Here is a 17,902-nt window from a genome sequence, read left to right as displayed (position 1 = left end):
GCCACTCAGCCTGTTCTGACCTCTTACGACCTCGAACCCTTCCCTGGAGCCTATTCGACTGGAGACTGGGCCTGAAACACAGGATTGGAAGAGTTTAACTCCCTATTGTCTCTGTGTGCTTGAACCCCTTCTTCCCCGCGGTCCAACCCTTCCCTTTGATCCACAGCTCACCTTGTTTTCTTGGATAGTGTGCTCTCCGTACTGCTTTCAGTGCAGGGGCACGTTGATTGATGCAGGCTCGTTGCTGCCTAGTTACTTCACTGGCAAGAGTCTGACAGGTAAGTATATAAGAGTCTTTTGAACAGTTCTCCAACTTTGTTCCTTTCCTTCCTTAGATGATGGCCGGCGCCTCGGGATGGCGGCGTGCTGCTGAGATGAGTAGCGCTGAAGGTGAGTGAGAGCTCGATGCGCGATGCACCCTTTCGAATTTGCATTGAACTGAGTTCTTTTTCTGTGTCTTTTAGGTGCCACGACGTTTTCAGCGTGGATGCCGGTTATGAAGAACAAATGCGGTGGGTATGCGGCGCCTCTAGATGTTTCCACGCTAACCTGGAGTGTCTTTTCCCTCTTGCAGATGGATGAGAAGTTCCGGAGACAGAGTTCCCCCAGAGCGGCTGGGATTCAGGTAAGCGTTTGAAGCTCGTAAAGTATTTTAAAATAAGCGAAGATTTGCAGAATGCTCACTAATACCTTTTTTCTGTTCTTTTCCCTTTTCCTCAGGAAGCGGCGTGCCGGGATGGGAATGACACCGCTGAAGATGCCCGCAGAACAGAAGGAGCGATGAATGATGGGCAGAAGCGCCGCAAGGTAAGGCTGTTCCTAACAGTGTTCTTGCAGGAGCTGAGCGCAGAAGAAAGATGCAGGCCTACTGGAGACCGATCCGAACACAGTGAGTGTCACGCTGCAGGTGCAGAAAACGCAAATCATGTTTCTCAGCCTGGGTGTGGCTTAAATAGTCTCTGGATATCCCAGGTGTCTCTGGGCTGAACCACACCCAAAAGACTAGACCGCACATGCAGTTCTGGGAACCGAAATATGTGGGGGCATCCATCTTGTCCCCATCAATGCACTACAAGTCCAATCCCCAATGTTATCCTATGGGAGTGAGTGAGTCTGGTGCCACAAGCACCAAGTCTGACTCCAAGTGGGTCTTTGAAGGGATGGAGAGGCCCTTGAGGGCCATGTAGGTGATCGTGGCCTGGCTCCAGCCTGACATCTTGGAGGGCTGGGGACATATGGGGTAGGAATCATGACAAATTCATACCACTCTAACAATCATCTAACAACAATAACGTATTCCTTTCCAATGAAAGAAAATATAATTCATTCTCTATGCCGTCCAGCTGTTTAATCCAACCCAGGACATCTTGCCAATAGACGCAAACTTTGGGGCAGTTCCACCACATGTGCCAGTAGTCGGCATTCATACCACAATGTCGCCAGCATCTCGGGCTGGAGGTTTGGAACATTTTGGACAGCCTTTTTGGGTCGTATTGCCACCTATGGAGTAATTTTATAGCGTGTAGTTTATACTGGGCTGCGATTGATATTCTGGATGACGTTTCACAAATTTTGTCCCGAGCCTGCTGGTCAAATTCTCTGCCAAAGTCTCTTTCCCATCTTCCTTTGAGACAGAGACTTTGAGTGTCGTCTTTAGTGATTAGGGCCCTGTACATTCGCGCTATTAGGCCTTTGGAGGAGGTGGCCGTGTCTAGGATCGTCTCGAAAGGTGCGAGTTCTTTGTGTGGTGGTCTTCCATTCTCTCCTGGATAGTATGCCTTTCAACCGTAGGTATAAGAAAATCGGAATCGGATGGATTTGGAGAGCATCCTCTAGTTCCGTAATTGAAATGAATTTCCCTTTTCTCCACAGCTGGCCGACTCTCTCAAGGCTGGCATCAAACCAGGCTTGGTATCTGGCGTGTTCTGGGATTTCTTCTCGGATCCCGGGGGACCAGAGATGGCTCAGAGGTGAAGACCACGTGGTGATCCCGGACATTGCTTTCCCTTTCTTCATATGTTCTGCATTGTTCCCAGTATTGGGTGAGTACGCAGTCTTCTAGTGTGCTTCGGACTGGGGACCCATAACCATTCTGCTAGGGTTACAGTGGCTAGAATGTTATCTTACTGGACCCATTGAAGGTCTTTTCTATCTTGCAGGTGTGGGATCAGGATTCAGAGATGTGTAGCCTGATAATAGCGTTCTATGTCCAAAAGGCCTACTCCTCCTAGCTCCTTTGGTAGAATTAAAATGTCGTAGGGAATCCTGGGTTTCTTTCGATTCCACAGGAATTCTAGTATGGCCTTCTGGACTTGTCTGAAGAAGTGTTCGGGGATTGTGATGGGCAGGACTTGAAAAGGGTATAAAAACCGTGGGAGGGTCACCATTTTGATTGCGTTTAGGCGTCCCAACCAGGAGATTGTAAGTGGTTTCCATTTCCTAAGATCAGCCTTGAGGGCTTCAAGAAGTGGAGGAAAGTTCGCTTCGTAAAGGTCATCGAGGTGTCGCGTTAAATTGATCCCTAGATACCTCATTGTCGGACCTCCGATGATGAGCCCAAGGCGTTCGAGAGCCATTTGCTGTTCTGGGGATGGTTCGTGGAGTGGAAAGAGGATGGATTTGGTTTTGTTGATTTTGAAACCTGAGAGTGTGCCATATTCTTCTATCAAATGGATCGCTCGTGGGATTGAAGACGTTGGGTTTAATACATGAAGCAGGATGTCATCCGCGTGCAAGGCCAGCTTATATTCTTTGCCGTTTACCTGCATCCCCTCCACGACGGGATCTCCTCGAAGCGTAAGGGCAAGTAGCTCCAAGGAAAGCGCAAAGATTATTGCCGAGAGGGGGCAGCCTTGTCTCGTACCTCTACTGAGAGGAAACGAGTGGGAAAATTGGGAGTTCACTGATGCTCTTGGGGCCGTATAGACAGCCTTGATCCCTCGACGGAGTGTGGGGCCTAAGCCTATCTTCATTAATGTAGCCTCTAGAAAATGCCATTCGACTCTGTCAAACGCCTTCTCGGCATCGATTGAGATTAGCGCTGGTGCGTTCAACGATTTTTGGGCCTCATGAATTAGGTGAAGGGTCTTTCGGGTGGAATCTGCACCTTGTCTACCTAAGATGAAACCCACTTGATCATTGTGGATTATTGCGGGCATGTGTGACTTGAGCCTTGCCGTGAGGATTCTTGTGTAGATTTTAGCATCGATGTTTAGGAGGGATATTGGGCGGTAGGAGGCGCACAGCTTGGGGTCCTTACCCTCCTTGGGGATGACTTATTAATGCTTCTGAGAAGGATTCGGGCGCCACACCAGTTTGAAGAATGTTGTTGAAGAGGTCAACCATGAATGGGAGAAGGGCGTTTTTAAACGTCTTGTAGAACCCCACTGTGTAGCCGTCGTTTCCAGGGGCCTTCCCTGTTGGAAGTCTTTTGATCGCCTCTTCAATTTCTTCTCCCGTGATGGGAGCATCCAAGGCTTGTACTATATCGGACGGAAGAGCTGGCAAGGGTATTCTGTCCATGTAGTCTGTTATCGCTTCTGGGTGCGGAGCGGCTTGTGACGTATATAGTTTCTCGTAGAAGCTGGCAAAGGCTTCAGGGATATTGGGGGGGTCTTGGGAAGCTTCTTCGTTTTGAATTGTAGGTAGCCATCGCTCTTGGCTTTGGCCACGGAGTCTTGCGGCGAGTAAAGCACTTGCTTTGTCTCCGTGTTCATAATGCTTTTGTTTCAGGTATTGGAGCTTGCGAGCAATGTTACCTGTCTCTAGTTGTCATAGCTCTTCCCTTTTGTCATTGGCCTGTTTAATCTTTTGGAGTCTATCATGGTCCGCAGATTGTGCCATGAGGTCAAGTTGAGTGATTTCGTCTCGGAGTCTGCTTTCTATGAGTTGGCGTTCCCTCTTCTTCGCTGCTCCCTCCTTGATGAGTAGTCCCCTTCAGGTAACCTTGCCAGCCTCCCATACTGCGTTTGTGGAGATTTTGCCCGTATTGCTCTGTTCAAAGTATTGGGTGATGCCTTGCTCTAGCTGTTCCCGGATTAGGTCTTTGAAGAGAGTCTCATTGCTTCGCCATTTGGAGCTCCTCCGGGGGAGGGCCATCCGATCAATAGTGACCGTGACCATGTCGTGGTCCGACGATGTGACGGGAGCTATGATGGCTTCGATCATCGCCGCAGTGAGTTCCGAGGTTAGATATATATAGTCTATTCTGGAGAACGTTGCATGAGGTGTTGAGAAGAAGGTGAAGCCTGTTCGGTTCGGGTTCATCTATCTCCATGCGTCAGTGAGGTTGTAAGCGTCCATCATGTCTGCAGCTGGTGGGCGACCGGAGCCTGACGGAGGGGTCGTGGGTGGGTTGCCTGCTTGCCTATCCTGATTTGGATTCATCTATGCGTTAAGGTCACCACCTAGGATTACTTCCCCCTCTGCTTCATTCATGACTTTAGGGATTGTTTGTTGTAGGAATTTGGACTGTCCCATATTGGGTGCATACACCGACCCAAGAGTGATGATGGTGCCTTGTATCTTGCCAACTAGCACTAGCGCTCTGCCACTCACATCTGTCCAGGATTTTAGGAGTTCAAATTGAATCGTTTTATTCACTAAAATGCCAACTCCAGCTTTCTTTAATGGGCCGGAGCCCCAGTATTCCGAGCCTAGCTTGGTGTATAAGACCTTCCTCTCGTCTCCCTTGCTGTATCCGGTTTCTTGTAAAAAGAGTACATCTAGCCTCGCTCTCTTGAATTCTCTAGACACTAGTGATCTCATGGTAGGGGAATTAAGTCCCTTGACATTCAGAGAGCCAATTATGAGTATGCCATGCCTGTCACTTGATTCGTCATGACCATGAATCATTGATATGTTCATTGCAATCAGTCGTCACGTCTCGTTGCCCATCGCAGGAAATCGCTGCAGTGGAAGTAATCTGATAGCTGTCCCTGAATAACGGAGACATTGGGATGTGGTGTGTGCCCCCCTTTCCCCTTCAGGGTATTACATTTCATACCCGTTGCCCCCACATTTAACTGTCCACCTCTCATTGTCTTCATGGGGGTCTGTGTCCCAGTTAGATGGCGTCCGAGTTGGACCAGGTGTATTCAGTCGGTCTACTGTCGGACCACTAGTGAGGGTCATCACCGCACAACCCCAACCTCGGATATCATCTCTTTAATGTTCTGAGCCCCCCCTTTCTTAGCATATTGACCTTAATTAAACTTTAACAACTGCTATTATGAACAAATAGTTAAAATGATACATGCAGTTTCTGGGTTCGTCCCCCATCGGCCGCTCATCCCTGCGCTTCGTATGGTAGGCTTATTGTATGTCGGATCTGGCAGGACCACCGTAACGGACTCCGAAGTACTGGTGGTAACCAGACAATGGCGTCAAGGCGGACGTCGCCATGATGGGGGACCTGCGTGTGCCAGCTCATTTATTACTGTCTGTTGTGTCATTGGGGCGTCAGTACTTTCTAGAACCCTTGACTTTTTTCCTTCTCGGGCCCCTGGGCCCCCATCTCGCTCTGTCCTGCGTTGGTTCCTCTTGTGTTCGTTCACACGGGCCGGTTCCGAGGAGGTCTGCGATACACTCTTGGATTTCTTCTTCAGAGCGGAGTATTACCTTCCTACTTCCGTGCTCAAATGTGAGAAAGGGTATCCCCACCTATATCTGGTTCCTTGTTCTTTGAGCCATTTAATTAAGGCAGTACAGAGACACCGCAGGGCCAGGGTGAGCGAGGACAAGTCTTGGAAAATAGTTATCTGGGCTCCCCCGAGGGTGAGGGCTCCACCGGCCCTGGACTTCACGAGTATCCTGGCTCTATCTTGATATTTATGAAACCTGGCAAGGACGGATCTCGGGCCGCCTGGCGGGCCTCCAGCTCTGTGTATCCTCTCTATTGTAGGTTTGTTGATGTTCTCTTCTGCAGCTAGGATTCTGATGATGCCGTGCACACTTTACTTGAGGTCTTCCTCTGTTTCCCCTTCACGTTCCGGAATCCCGAACAATCGTAGGTTATTTCTTTGTTCTCTATTTTCTAAATCATCTATTTTCAAACAGATTTCGTGCTCTCTTTTCTCTATGTTGCTCATTCTGAAGTCTAGTTGGGTTTCTAGTGTGTCTATCGAGGCTTGATTGTTTTCTACACCCTCCAGTCTCTCCTCGATATTGCCTACTCTCTGGGTCATCGTGTCTATTTTGCCGCCGAGGTTAGCCCCCATGTTTCGAATTTCGCTCAGAATGGCGACGATGTCCCCCTTCGTGGCTGCCGCTCCCGTCTCCAAGGCTTCCACTGACATTGTGGCGTTTATATCCGGGTCGAAGTGTGGAGAGGTGTAGGCGTACTTTGCCAACTTGCTTTGGGTGCTCATATGGTGCTTGAGTGCGAAGAGGCACACGCTCCAGGAGTGGGGGCCCTACCCTCTGCACTGGCGTGGTGTGAGGCTCTTGGAGCGCATGGCGGGAGGTTGCCCAATGAGTCCAGCATGTTGGGACCGTAGTGGTGGGAGGAGGTACACGCCCTGAGACCAGGGGCCGTACCCTCCGTTTGTGTTAGTTCCAAACTACGGGAGCGATGCGATGCCAGAGGGGGTTCAATGCGGGCACAGGTTTTGTTGGTAGGCCTCAGTGGAGTCGGAGGGTTTAAGCTCTAGCGAGGCTGCGGAGGATACCAATACAGATATTCCAATCGTGTACGTTATCGGTCTGCCAGCGTAGCTCTTGAAGGGGCAGGCGACTGGTTGTTACGCAGAGGGCACACGCCCCAACGGTGGGGGCCCAACCCTCGGCATTGTCTTCTGGTCAGGGGCTAACCCCTTGCGTTAAACTGCATAGTGCCCAGTGTTGTGTTTGAGGGGGGTTCCTGAGACGTTTCCGGGGGATGTTTGGGCTAGGCCTCGGACCGTAGATTATGGTGGTACGGTCGAATGGAGGAGGGCCGGGCTTGGTATGAGGTGGTCTCGGCGGGAAAACACTTTATGTGGAGACGGGGCCTTCGTGTGTGTTAACCACCGCTGAGTAGTCCAGGGGAAAGCGGGAGGGCACCTACCCGCTCTGCTGAGCTGCTCCTCTCGGTGGGGCGCTGGGCCTCGGCGCAGCTCGAGCCGCCGGACGGGGGTGTGCACGGACACCTTTGCAACACATCCACCAGCTCCACGAAAGACCTTGGTCCGGTGGGGAAGCAGGATCCACCCAGGAGAGCTGCGGCGAGGCCTGCGCTCTCTACGTGTGGGCGGTGGGAGGGATCAGATTTCTCGGAGTTCGTTCAGGCGCGGCCGAGGCCTCAACCGCCGCGTGTGCGCTCGGGGAGGGGAGGCTCACACCGTTAGTCTTTTCTCCCGACTGGGTCCACCATTTTCAGACGGATTTTCGTTCATCCAGTGGGAGACCGGTTCATGCTGCTACGGCTGTCGTTGTTGGGCACGGGGGGGGTGGGGAGGGGGAGGTCAAAAGTGGGGGCTCAGATCACTTTTGGGGCCCATGGGTCTGGAGCTCACACGGAGGTGCTCTTCATCCGTGTGCCCCCTGGTGGCCTTATCCATGGCAACTCTAATGATGTATGGAGAACCATCTGCTGATCATATATGGGAAATTATATTCTTAGGTTATTTGGTATCTCTCAGAATTTGAACTTTAAACTTTCTGCAAGCCCTAAAACTTGATGAATCTTAAATGAATTAGTTACATGGAATCATACTGATCAATGAATCATTTACTGATGGAAACTGATTGTTATTGGTTTACTGTTAAAGTCTCTAATAGCTAAGTGGGTTTTTCCTTTTTTCCCTTTTCTTTCCTTTTTTACCTCTTCTCTGGACCAAGTCTTTTATGTTGTACTTATCTTTAAAAGAATCTTTTAATGGAATATGATGATTTTTTTCTTTAATCATATTTTATGTTTTGATTACGTTTGTAATTGTAAGAACAATAGCAATTGTATAAATGTTTTTCAACTTTCATATTCATATATGTGATAAACGAAATTGTAAAAGTTTATTAATTCAGCTTAATACAATAAAAAACATTTTTTAAAAAAAATACTTGCTTGCCCTCTGTAATAGTGCTTAACAATTGCGATTTTAGGGGTTCTGGAACTGCTTCAACCTGGTGTTCCAATGCATCCCACTTGTGGCAGCCGTAACTAGCCATAAGTGTAGTGTTGTTTGCGATTTTAGCTTGATATGCCACTGTGAAGACAACCTCCCTTCCGAAAAGTCTAGATTATTGTACTTTCTTTGACTGGCGGGGCTTCACCTGATGCCCGAGGAGTGGCAGCCCTCTTTCTGGTAGTGTTGACAACTAGTGAATCACATTTTAGCTGACCTCTTGTGTACAAAGGGTCTGTGGGCGCTGGCCTGAGTAATTTCTCTACTCTGGGGTTAACCACCGTTGTGAGATTAGGCGCAAATAGGGAGGGCTGTATACATCTTTGTACAGACTAACAGCGGGAAGAACTGAGTGGCCGACTTCTTGCCTCCTAGAATCACCTCCACAAAGTCCTTGTCCACTTGTGCCTCTTGTGTGTCAACACTAAAGTGTTGGGCAGTCTTAAGCAGCAGTTCATTGTATTGTAGTTGGTTGTCTATGAGAGAGTCTGTTACAGGCTGGTCTTTGTGGTCAGGCGAATGGATGACGTAGATGTCATCATTGTCTTAGTATTGGTCCTTACTATATAGCATCTCTAAGGGACGTTAGTTTTTCAGGATGCTTGTCCATAAAGTCGAAAAAGCATGCCATCCTCTTTAAAATTCTGTTAAACTGTTCAGGAGTATAGTCACATCAAGTTGGAAAGCCTGACATGGTAGGGGTGACTTGGGAGGGTGCCTGGTGCTTGTGATGCATAGTCCCTGAGAGTTTATCTACAGGGGAAGAGGAATCTAAAGCCCGAGTGCTTTTGGAGGACAAAGGTGTGGAGAGTTTTGACTTTTTCAGTGACTTTGTGTTCAACAGGGTAGCAGGGATGTATTTTTAATTAATTTCTGCATTTTCTGTGTTTGTTTGTGGGACGCTGATGGGCCTTTCGCTGCCTGTTTTTCGGCATGCAAAAGGAGCGCCTTTTTGTGCGCAGTGTCCGAACCAACCTTGGGGTCTGTTTTCAGAGGACTGTCATGAGGCGAAAGCATACGCGATGGCCCAGAGGACAGGAAAGATCTTGAGGCTTTTTCCATGGAAACCGCGTGGGCCTCGATGCTCTGCGATTTTGTCGAATGACGGCCATGGTGTATATGCTTAATGTTCTTGGATGAGTGTGTGCTATGGCTGCCGGGTGTCGTCTCTGTCACAGAGCCAACGGCTGGCTTGTTGGAGTCGGGGGCCCGCACCTGGGGTTCAGATGAACCATGCTCGCCTTCGGAGTCACTAAGAACACTGATACTGCCCTCGCTGGAATCCTCCGTCACGTCGATGGAGGCTTCGTCCTGCATTGCTGGACGGCCCAGCATTTGGTGCGTCGATCTTTGAGAGTTTTTGGGCAGAAAAGTTAGCAGGACTTGCAAAGCTTTTCGGGGTGATGCCTAGTGAGGCAGTAATTGCACACTCGGTGCGTGTCTTTCCACAGGAATTTGCGATGGCAGGTAGGGCAAAATGTAAAAGGGGTTTTGTTCATTATTAATGAAAAGGGCAGTTAGGCGAGGAAAAGGGAAAGGGGTTAGCCGAATATGCATTCTCTAAAGGAAGTTACTATGTTGATCTCCCCCCCCCCCCCCCCATCTTCTCCCCCTCTCTCTCCCTCTCTCCCTACTGTAAGGGCTGAAGCCTGAAGAGGCGTGTGAAGGCTGCGTATGGTCATGAATTCAGTCAAGTCGTCCACGATGGGGTTGTCCGTCGAGCAGTTAGTTGACCCTGCGGCAAAAGCGGACAATAGAGAAAGAAAGAGAATTCACAAATAAACTTTCAACAAGACAAATGCATCAGCCTGGAAGGAACTCTGCAACTTGCGACCAACCACAATGTACTATGTTTCCTCCTGTGTCTTGCCTGAATGCAGTCATCACTGCAACTGCTTTATTCGAAGTTACACTTCGAGACACCCCATCCGGGGTGACATAGATAGTGCAGCTCATTTTACACAGCAGAAAAACTCCCCAGCAAATGTACAGGTGATGTGGGAATTAAAAGAAAATCATGTTGGTCTGTGATGGGCCCCAAAGTAACCGCAAGTGGCACTGTCACCGGATGTACAACAGTGTTATTCAATATGCTTCTGCTTTCCATCTCTACTGATATAGGAACATAAGGAAAGCTGTTCATCCGCAAAGCAGATCCATTTGCCCCTTTGTCTACCAAACAGGACACTGGTACCCCTTGCACCTGGCATGGACATAAGAACCTTCCTGATCAACTGCACCGATTAGTGTTTCCACAGTTCCTTCCCTTTCTGGTTGTCAGAATACATGAGAGTCTCCTCCTGACCTTTGTGGATCCCCGGGGACACAAGAGTTCATATTTGGGTTTGGAAATTGAGGCACTGACCACGTCAGAACGGTCTACCTTTGGACCCATCCTTGCTGAGGCACCGCAGCATTTTTTGTGATAATGTTACCTTGTGGCTGTGTTCTCTGCTGTCTAAATGGGCACTAATTTTTCAAATGGCCCCCTGCTTGAAATAATTACAAATCAACGTATTTGTTGCCATGGCTCTAGGAGCCTGCTGGTTATTCAAATTTCCCTGTACCTATTGCCCCTGTGCTCCCCATCCCTGTTGCTGATCAAACTGTCCCCATTGTCTCGGTTGCTGCGGTTGTCCCACATATCCCTCCCTGCTGAGGTTGATATGCTTGCAGATCTCCTGGTCCTCTGCTTCTGCCTCTTTGTCGGTGTCCCCTTTGGGCCCGATTTCTCAGATACTGTGCCATTCCCTGCATTATCCCTGAAGACTCTGTATCTGCAACAACATGAGCTTGTTCGCAAACGTTTCCTTATTCTGCTCCTGGCAAGCGGAACAATGATTTGCCACCAGCTCCACTAATGGCTTTGTCTGACAGCCTATACACAAACACCTAAGATGCATATGCACCTTTGGGAGTAGACCCAAAATAAACAGATTTGCTATAGCCGCCTGTGCGACCTCTAGCTTTGTAATACCGGAGTGCATAGTGAACACCACCTTCAGTCTAAATAGTCATCAGGAGATTCTCCCTTGTACCGTTTACAGTTTGATATTTTTGCCCAATCAGTCTTCCTATGGCACACCTCTGCAACAGCCTTCCCTATTCTTTCCCTCGCCTGCACCAGGCATCCCCTGTGCCACGGTCGGCGGCTGGCTAGGCCACCTATTCCACTAACTGCTATCTTACCTCCAGTAGCATCACTAGTCTCACGAGTTTGTCAGCCCACGACAGGTTATAACACTGCAGCACTGTTTGCAGTTCCTACACAAATCGTTGGGGCTCTCATCTTCTAGTGGGGAATTCCTTAGCCAATGTCCTAAGGTTCCCTAATGTACATGGACTTTAACCATACCCTGCTGTTGCTCTCCATCCCCATGATCAGATGATACTTGCATAGGAGCTTGAAAGGTTTGTGAATCCCTTCCGTATATCGTACCTGCCCTCGCCACTGAGGGGGTCGTACGTGTGTCGTGGCTCCCTGGATGCCTGGGCTCAAACGGAAACCAATCCCACTTGGACCCTGCACGCTGGGGGCAGAGGACTGCACGGGAGACCTATCCATCACATGTGCCTCATATTGTGCTTCCCCTGGTCCCTGCCCTGAAATTGGACTTATTCCAGTGAAACAAATCAAGTATATCTTCCGGCGTCTCACTATCCTGACCCTCTTGATCCTCCTCTGCCTTACATGTCTTCATCAGCTCTTCCTTCTCTACTATCTGGGAGTACAGTTGAGCCACTTCGTTCCCCTCCTATCGCTAAACACGTGTATTTGTCCCCTCAGACGATCATCAATCTTCCCCAATCCTCTAATGTTTCTGTTTCTACTAGCTGTGGCTTCTTCCAGCCACCGGACGAATGCTCTCCACAGCAATGCTGCTATTTTAGTGCCTTCCTTTTCCCGAGACCTTCTAAGGGCTTCCAGTTTGTGCAAGTTAAATGTTCTCTCAACCGGCAATTGAGTTTGTCTTTTGCTAGTCAAAAAGCGCCAGTAAACAAATAATCATAACACAAACTGTTAAACTGCCTAAACATATAACATGCGGGCGATCCATTTGGGGGTTCCTCCACCTGTTTTGATTGTCGTTTTTCCATTTTCCTTTCCCTATTTAACTCTGCATAAAGCCATCACTTGAGAGGAAAAGGGCATATGTTTAACAACCATAGGCATCAGAGAGTGGTCCTGACAGGGATAAGAACTCTCACCACACAATCATCCACCTGTCCCTATTTAGTTGTGGGCAGTATCCTTTTCCCATCCAGTTACCCTAACCAGTGCCTGTGAGTTGTACCGGGCTTAGTTCCTCCATTTGATTTATTGCTAGGTTAATCTCTAGATAATAGAGGGACAGCACTAAAAGAATCAGTTATAAAACAAGCAAAAATCACCACCATTACTACATACCCAGCCCATAATCTCCATCCAATTTCAGCATATTCCCAAAAAGAAATCTTGTGTTGTCCAATCCCTGGTCCCAAATGCGACCCTTGGTTCCCTGCATGCACTCTCACCAGCCACGATATCCTTGTCTGGAAACCACCTATGGAGATTTGCAAGTAGGTCTCCTACCTTTTGTTCTCAGTGCTCGTAGGGGTGGGAGTCTGGAAGGGGGCTCTTGGGAGTCGGTGGTCTGCAGTGTTGCGCGACAGGTCCTAGTCGTGGTCACACCCTATGAAAGGAGGATCAAAACACAAGGACTCGGGCGTTGAATTGGAAATGGACAAGACACCCTTTATGACTGGTTTGCAAACCACATAAACCGCACCATCTTAACCCGCCCCCAAATCTAATCCAACCCCCTCCAGTTCTCTTTCCCCTTGTATCTGCCCATGGTCAATCCCGTCACAGTACACATCATATCCGTTTGACTTCTCTCGCCCCCAAAACACAACAATGACCGCATTCACTACTGTAGTCTGTCTTCCGTTTCCATGCCAACTCTCGTCATTGCGTAATCCTCTGCTTCTGGGTCAGTCGCTCCAGTTTGACGATATCTGGCATTGCCCTCCTCAGGAGAGGGGTGTGGAGTCTAAGGAAATCATGGTATTAACAGTAAGACAGACACACGTGACCACAGTTCAAGGGTGTTTATTGAATTTTAAAAAGGGTTGGAAAAACCTATCTAATCCTAAATGTAAAGATGGGATCAAGCTACGACCATCAAATAATAATAACGCAGTCCTAGTGGTGTCTTGTCAAAATGAAAGGGCCCATACTAATAAACCTATTGCCAATCCTTACCTCTAAATACAAATAGCGTGGGACACAGTGTTACGAAAAGAAAGAAGTTTTCACAAAATGATGTCAGGATGTTCAGGCCATTGGCCTCCCTTCACCACGTTTTCATCACGGGACAAGGCGGTACATTTGAGTTTAGCACAGTCTCTGGCTTCTCTAGCACGAGGATACAGTTCAGAACATAAGCATCAGGGCCTTCCGTGCCCAAGTCTCTTTGCCTCTCAAAGTCTCTTCTTTCAGAGGGCCTGATGCGACAAACAATACGTTCTTTTCCTCTTAGGTTCTCACAAGCACTCAATTTGTCAGGCGACTCACTATTCACCTTGGATCCCCCTCAGCTGGTCTGAGATCTTCTTTAACACACAGTTCAATTAGTCTCTCTCCGCCGGGCTCGGACCAACTTCATTTTCTTTGTCATCAACTTTCTTTACGATATTAACATCGCAGACTTTCGACTGTGCACAGGATTTTACTTGACCCATTGCAGGACCACTTTGATTTCACAATTCCTTTTCACTCTTTCGCTTTTGCCACCTTTCAGTCAGATACCTTACAGAGACTTTCGAATGAGCACCCACGTGGTGCCAGACCACTCTGTCTAAGGTATCGTATCTTGGCTTCAAAGTTCAATCACTCATCTGTTGTTGAATTTTGCATGCGTCAATTATCACATACGCTTCATACACTATTTCACTATACAATGTTGCTGCTTGCAAACTTTGCATCCATACAGACTGGTTTTGTCATCAGTCTCCCCATCTCACCAGCTGTGCTGACTTCACTTGCGCTGCTTTGTTGTAGGAGCCAAGGACAGTACCACAGCGGAAATTCTCCCTGACTTGACTAGCGATGCAGGCGAGCCCCGGGTACCTCCGACACACAATGCAGGATTCTTCAGCCAGGTCTCACATTTCCTATTCTCGAAGGTTCATGAAAGTAACAGTCTCTTGTTGGCTTAAGTCTTGCCGTCTTTCACCATGTATTAAACTGACATCTTGGAACTGCTGCTTCCTCGTGTGCTTTGTCTTGCTCAGAGTGTGCTCTCTTGCTCCGCCTTCTATCCATGTGTGGAAGTGTAATGGAAGTCAGGTGTGTTTAATGATCAGTAATTGCCCGACCCTGCCTGACCATTGTATTGGGACATGTCAGGTATATGGCTTGGGTGTTAGTCCGTTCTCTCTCATAGTGAGCTGTCCGTGAGAAAGTGTTCATATCGGGAAAGGGGGGTGGATGGGTTTAGTTCCCAAGTATCCTACCTGGTGGGATGGGGAAAAGGTGTTACAGGGAAGGGGATACCATGTCTCGCCATCCGGTGTCCCACTCCCCCCCCCCCCCCGAAGACCCCTCACCCAGGTGATTCTCCCACACTGGTCCACTCCCAGGAACTGGATCCAAAAGCGATGGCCGTGTCCTAGCCACCTGGATGACAGATCCCCAGTGACTAGCGGGTGAGACACCTTCAGGTTTCTCACAGGAGCCACCGCCCCCTGACGCACCTCTGGCCACCAATAAGGTCCCATTGTTCCAGCTGGTCTGATCCAGCATAATCCAACATGAAGGCCCAAGTGGCCTTCACCCAGTGTGTAGAGCGCTTTTGAAAGTGCTACCTCAGCAGTCCAACAGCGCATGTCTGTTTTAAGGAGCCCTCAGGGCAGGCATTGCCTAAAGCCAATAAGTTGTGATTTCCCTATACAATGTCTGCTAGATAATAAATACTCGGGCATTATATGTAAACAAATAACACTTCAGGTATTCAAATATATCCCCAGACTCCTCCCATATCATACTTTACCCTCATAGGTGTTCACTGTCGTCTCATGCCTTTATGGTGTCCTCACAAAATGAATCCTGCCACCCCACCCCCCACCCAGGGTACTTGGCGTTAACAGTAGAAATACGTATTTTTGTCTTTCAAGTATACTCTATCCACAAATCATAATTAACCACTATGAAAAACATATACATCCATGTAGAAATATGTTACACAAAAAGAATATATTTATAGCTTTGTTTTCCCTATCTTGAACAGAAGCCTAAATGTATCAGAATGCAAAACAGCACAAGACTAAAGAATGACATTTGAGTTATCTAAATGTAGCTTCAAGACTTGGGTGCAACAAAATATGCTGATGAGGTCACCTGGTTTAGTCATAATTTTATAAAGGCATTCAAGTGAAGACTAGGGAGTGTTGGCAGGGCCTCAATGCGCTGGAGTAGCCAACTGCATAGACACCCACATTGCTCTCACCAGTTGCTTGCCTTATCTCAACATTAGTGCAGGAACAGAAGCAAAGAGCGTGGGAGTATGAATGCAGATGCTGCAAATACCATTGTTTTTATTTGTAAAAGAAAAAAATGTTTGTCAGTGGTTGGGGGCTGTTTAGAGGAAGTGTGGCAAATTTAAGGGCAATTCATATTTTTGGGACCAAGTGAATGTGTGGTTCCAAAAATTGCTATGAAAGTTTGCTACCATTTCTCAAAACCGCCCCTGTCCACTGCCAAATATTTTATTTTACAAAAAAAAGGATGTAACCGATTTTACAGTGCCTGTGCGTGTCTTTATATCAAACACTAAATATATTGAAATAGCCACAAAGACAACCTCAGGCTCAAATACGTAAAAAGCAAAATCTAGGTTACATCCTTATTTAGTTGGGGAAAAAAAAACTAGCCAGAGGCGATTATGAGGAATTATTGCACATTTTGAGACATTTATTTTTGGGTGTGCCTAAATTCATGGTCACTTAAAAAGTCTACTTTTGCTCATCTTTTGGGGTCTGTGCATGTCTTATTCAAGAGGAAAAATGAGGTATGGAGGCACAAAGAGACAATAGAAATCCATGTTAAACCATCTTTTGTAAATATAAATATTTGACAGTGGTCAAGGACTATTTTATTTTTTTAAATGTCAACTTTATTAATTTTTCAAGCAAAGAAAAAGAAACAGTTCAATTCAGTTACAGATAATCCACTACTCACGAATTGTAACGCTCACCTGATTCCCGCAGAGGCGCCGGTCTTGACTGGGTGAGTGCCGTATCTTCAAAGGTGATGTGTAACACACGGTTGGCTCTTTGGGCTGGACCTCTGTGCACTGTATGTCTGACTCGAAGAGTAAGATGTCTGCAGATAGAAAATATGGGATTAATGAACTGGGGTTATTGGGTGCCTCTCTCCTCTTCCCTTTCTCTTCTCCTGTAGAACCCCAAAGGTTAACGCCCTCACCTTAGGTAAGTGAACGCGTGCTCTCCATCTGCCTCAGGGCAGGGTGCCGTAACCAGTTTCTTCACTGGATAAGGGTGCAGGCCTCTTGACCTCAGAGGACTGCTGTCCGTCGTTAACTGCACGAACGGTAAGTTCTGGGCACTTCAAATGTCTTAAAAGTCTTTTGTAATGATATCTCTTGTTTTGCAGGGTTCCGGCGATGGCGGATGGCGGGCTGATGAGAGTTGAGGATCGAACCCGCGTGAGGAATAGAAGCGCCTGGAAGCACGTAAGTAAGCGCTTGTAGCCTGCTTCACGATGCGCACTAACTGTCCCTTTTATCTTGCAGGTACAAGTTCGGAGCTTTAGAGAAGCTGAAGGGTGCTGGAATACCCACTGGATTCGGCGTGGGAAGGAGTAATGGCACGTGAGTAATAAAGTTGCCCAATGTCTTTAAACACACCTTCTTTTGTCTTTCAGATGCGGGATGCAGCGCCGAAGGCCTCCGGAGCGTGCAAAGAGCTGGTAAGCTTTTGTCTTTCAGATGCCGGAATGCAGTGCGAAGACCTCCGGAGCATGCGAAGAGTAGGTAAGCCTTTGTCTTTCAGATGCTGGAATGCAGCGCGAGGCGTTGGTGACAGCCGATGGACCAGGTAAGAGATGCGCTGCCACTGAAGACCGTAGTGCTAACCTGTTCTTTCTTTGTCTTTACAGGTGCTGCTGAAGACTGGATTCCAGGATGGTAAGCCTTTGTTCCCTTAGGCCCAGGATCAGAAGCAGAAGACACGATGAGCGTTCTGCTGCAGAGAATGCAGAATAACACAAAGCAAGATTCATCCATCGGGTGTGGTTTAAATAGCCTCCTGTAGTGCTTAGGTGTCTCCTTCCACAGCCACGCCTAGGTAAGAAAAGAGTTCCTGCTTTCCAGAAGAGTTCCAGTGTTCTGAACCTAGGGAGTGGCTCCTGCCCCACCCAACAGGAAAAGTAGTCCCAAACAGAAGAGGATCAGGGGTTCAACTGGCAGGTAAGTAAGCAGCATGGTCTGCTGCAGGTAAGTCCACCCAAGCATTATGAGCCCGGCGCTTCCAGCGCTGGGACTGGGCATCTTTATGAGCGTGGTGCCACTGGCGCCAGGACAGGGTCCAAAAGGTCCCAATTGGGACTGGCTGGCACTCAGAACCGGGGTTATGGGTCTGCTTCCAAGGGAGTCGGGCAAGTCCTGATCTTTTGGAAGCAGAGATCATGACACGAATGAGCACCCCTAACACTCAAAACAAATGGAAATGTGTTCTTCCCTCTGTCTCCCCTCCCCCGTTCACATAACTACCTCTGACTGGCATTAACCTGCTCATGT

The sequence above is a fragment of the Ambystoma mexicanum genome, chromosome 2p, assembly GCF_040938575.1.
Source record: "Ambystoma mexicanum isolate Mex_15411 chromosome 2p, UKY_AmexF1_1, whole genome shotgun sequence".
NCBI classification, from domain to species: domain Eukaryota; kingdom Metazoa; phylum Chordata; class Amphibia; order Caudata; family Ambystomatidae; genus Ambystoma; species Ambystoma mexicanum.
The sequence above is the reverse complement of the archived record's forward strand: the minus strand, read 5'-3'. Positions refer to the sequence as shown.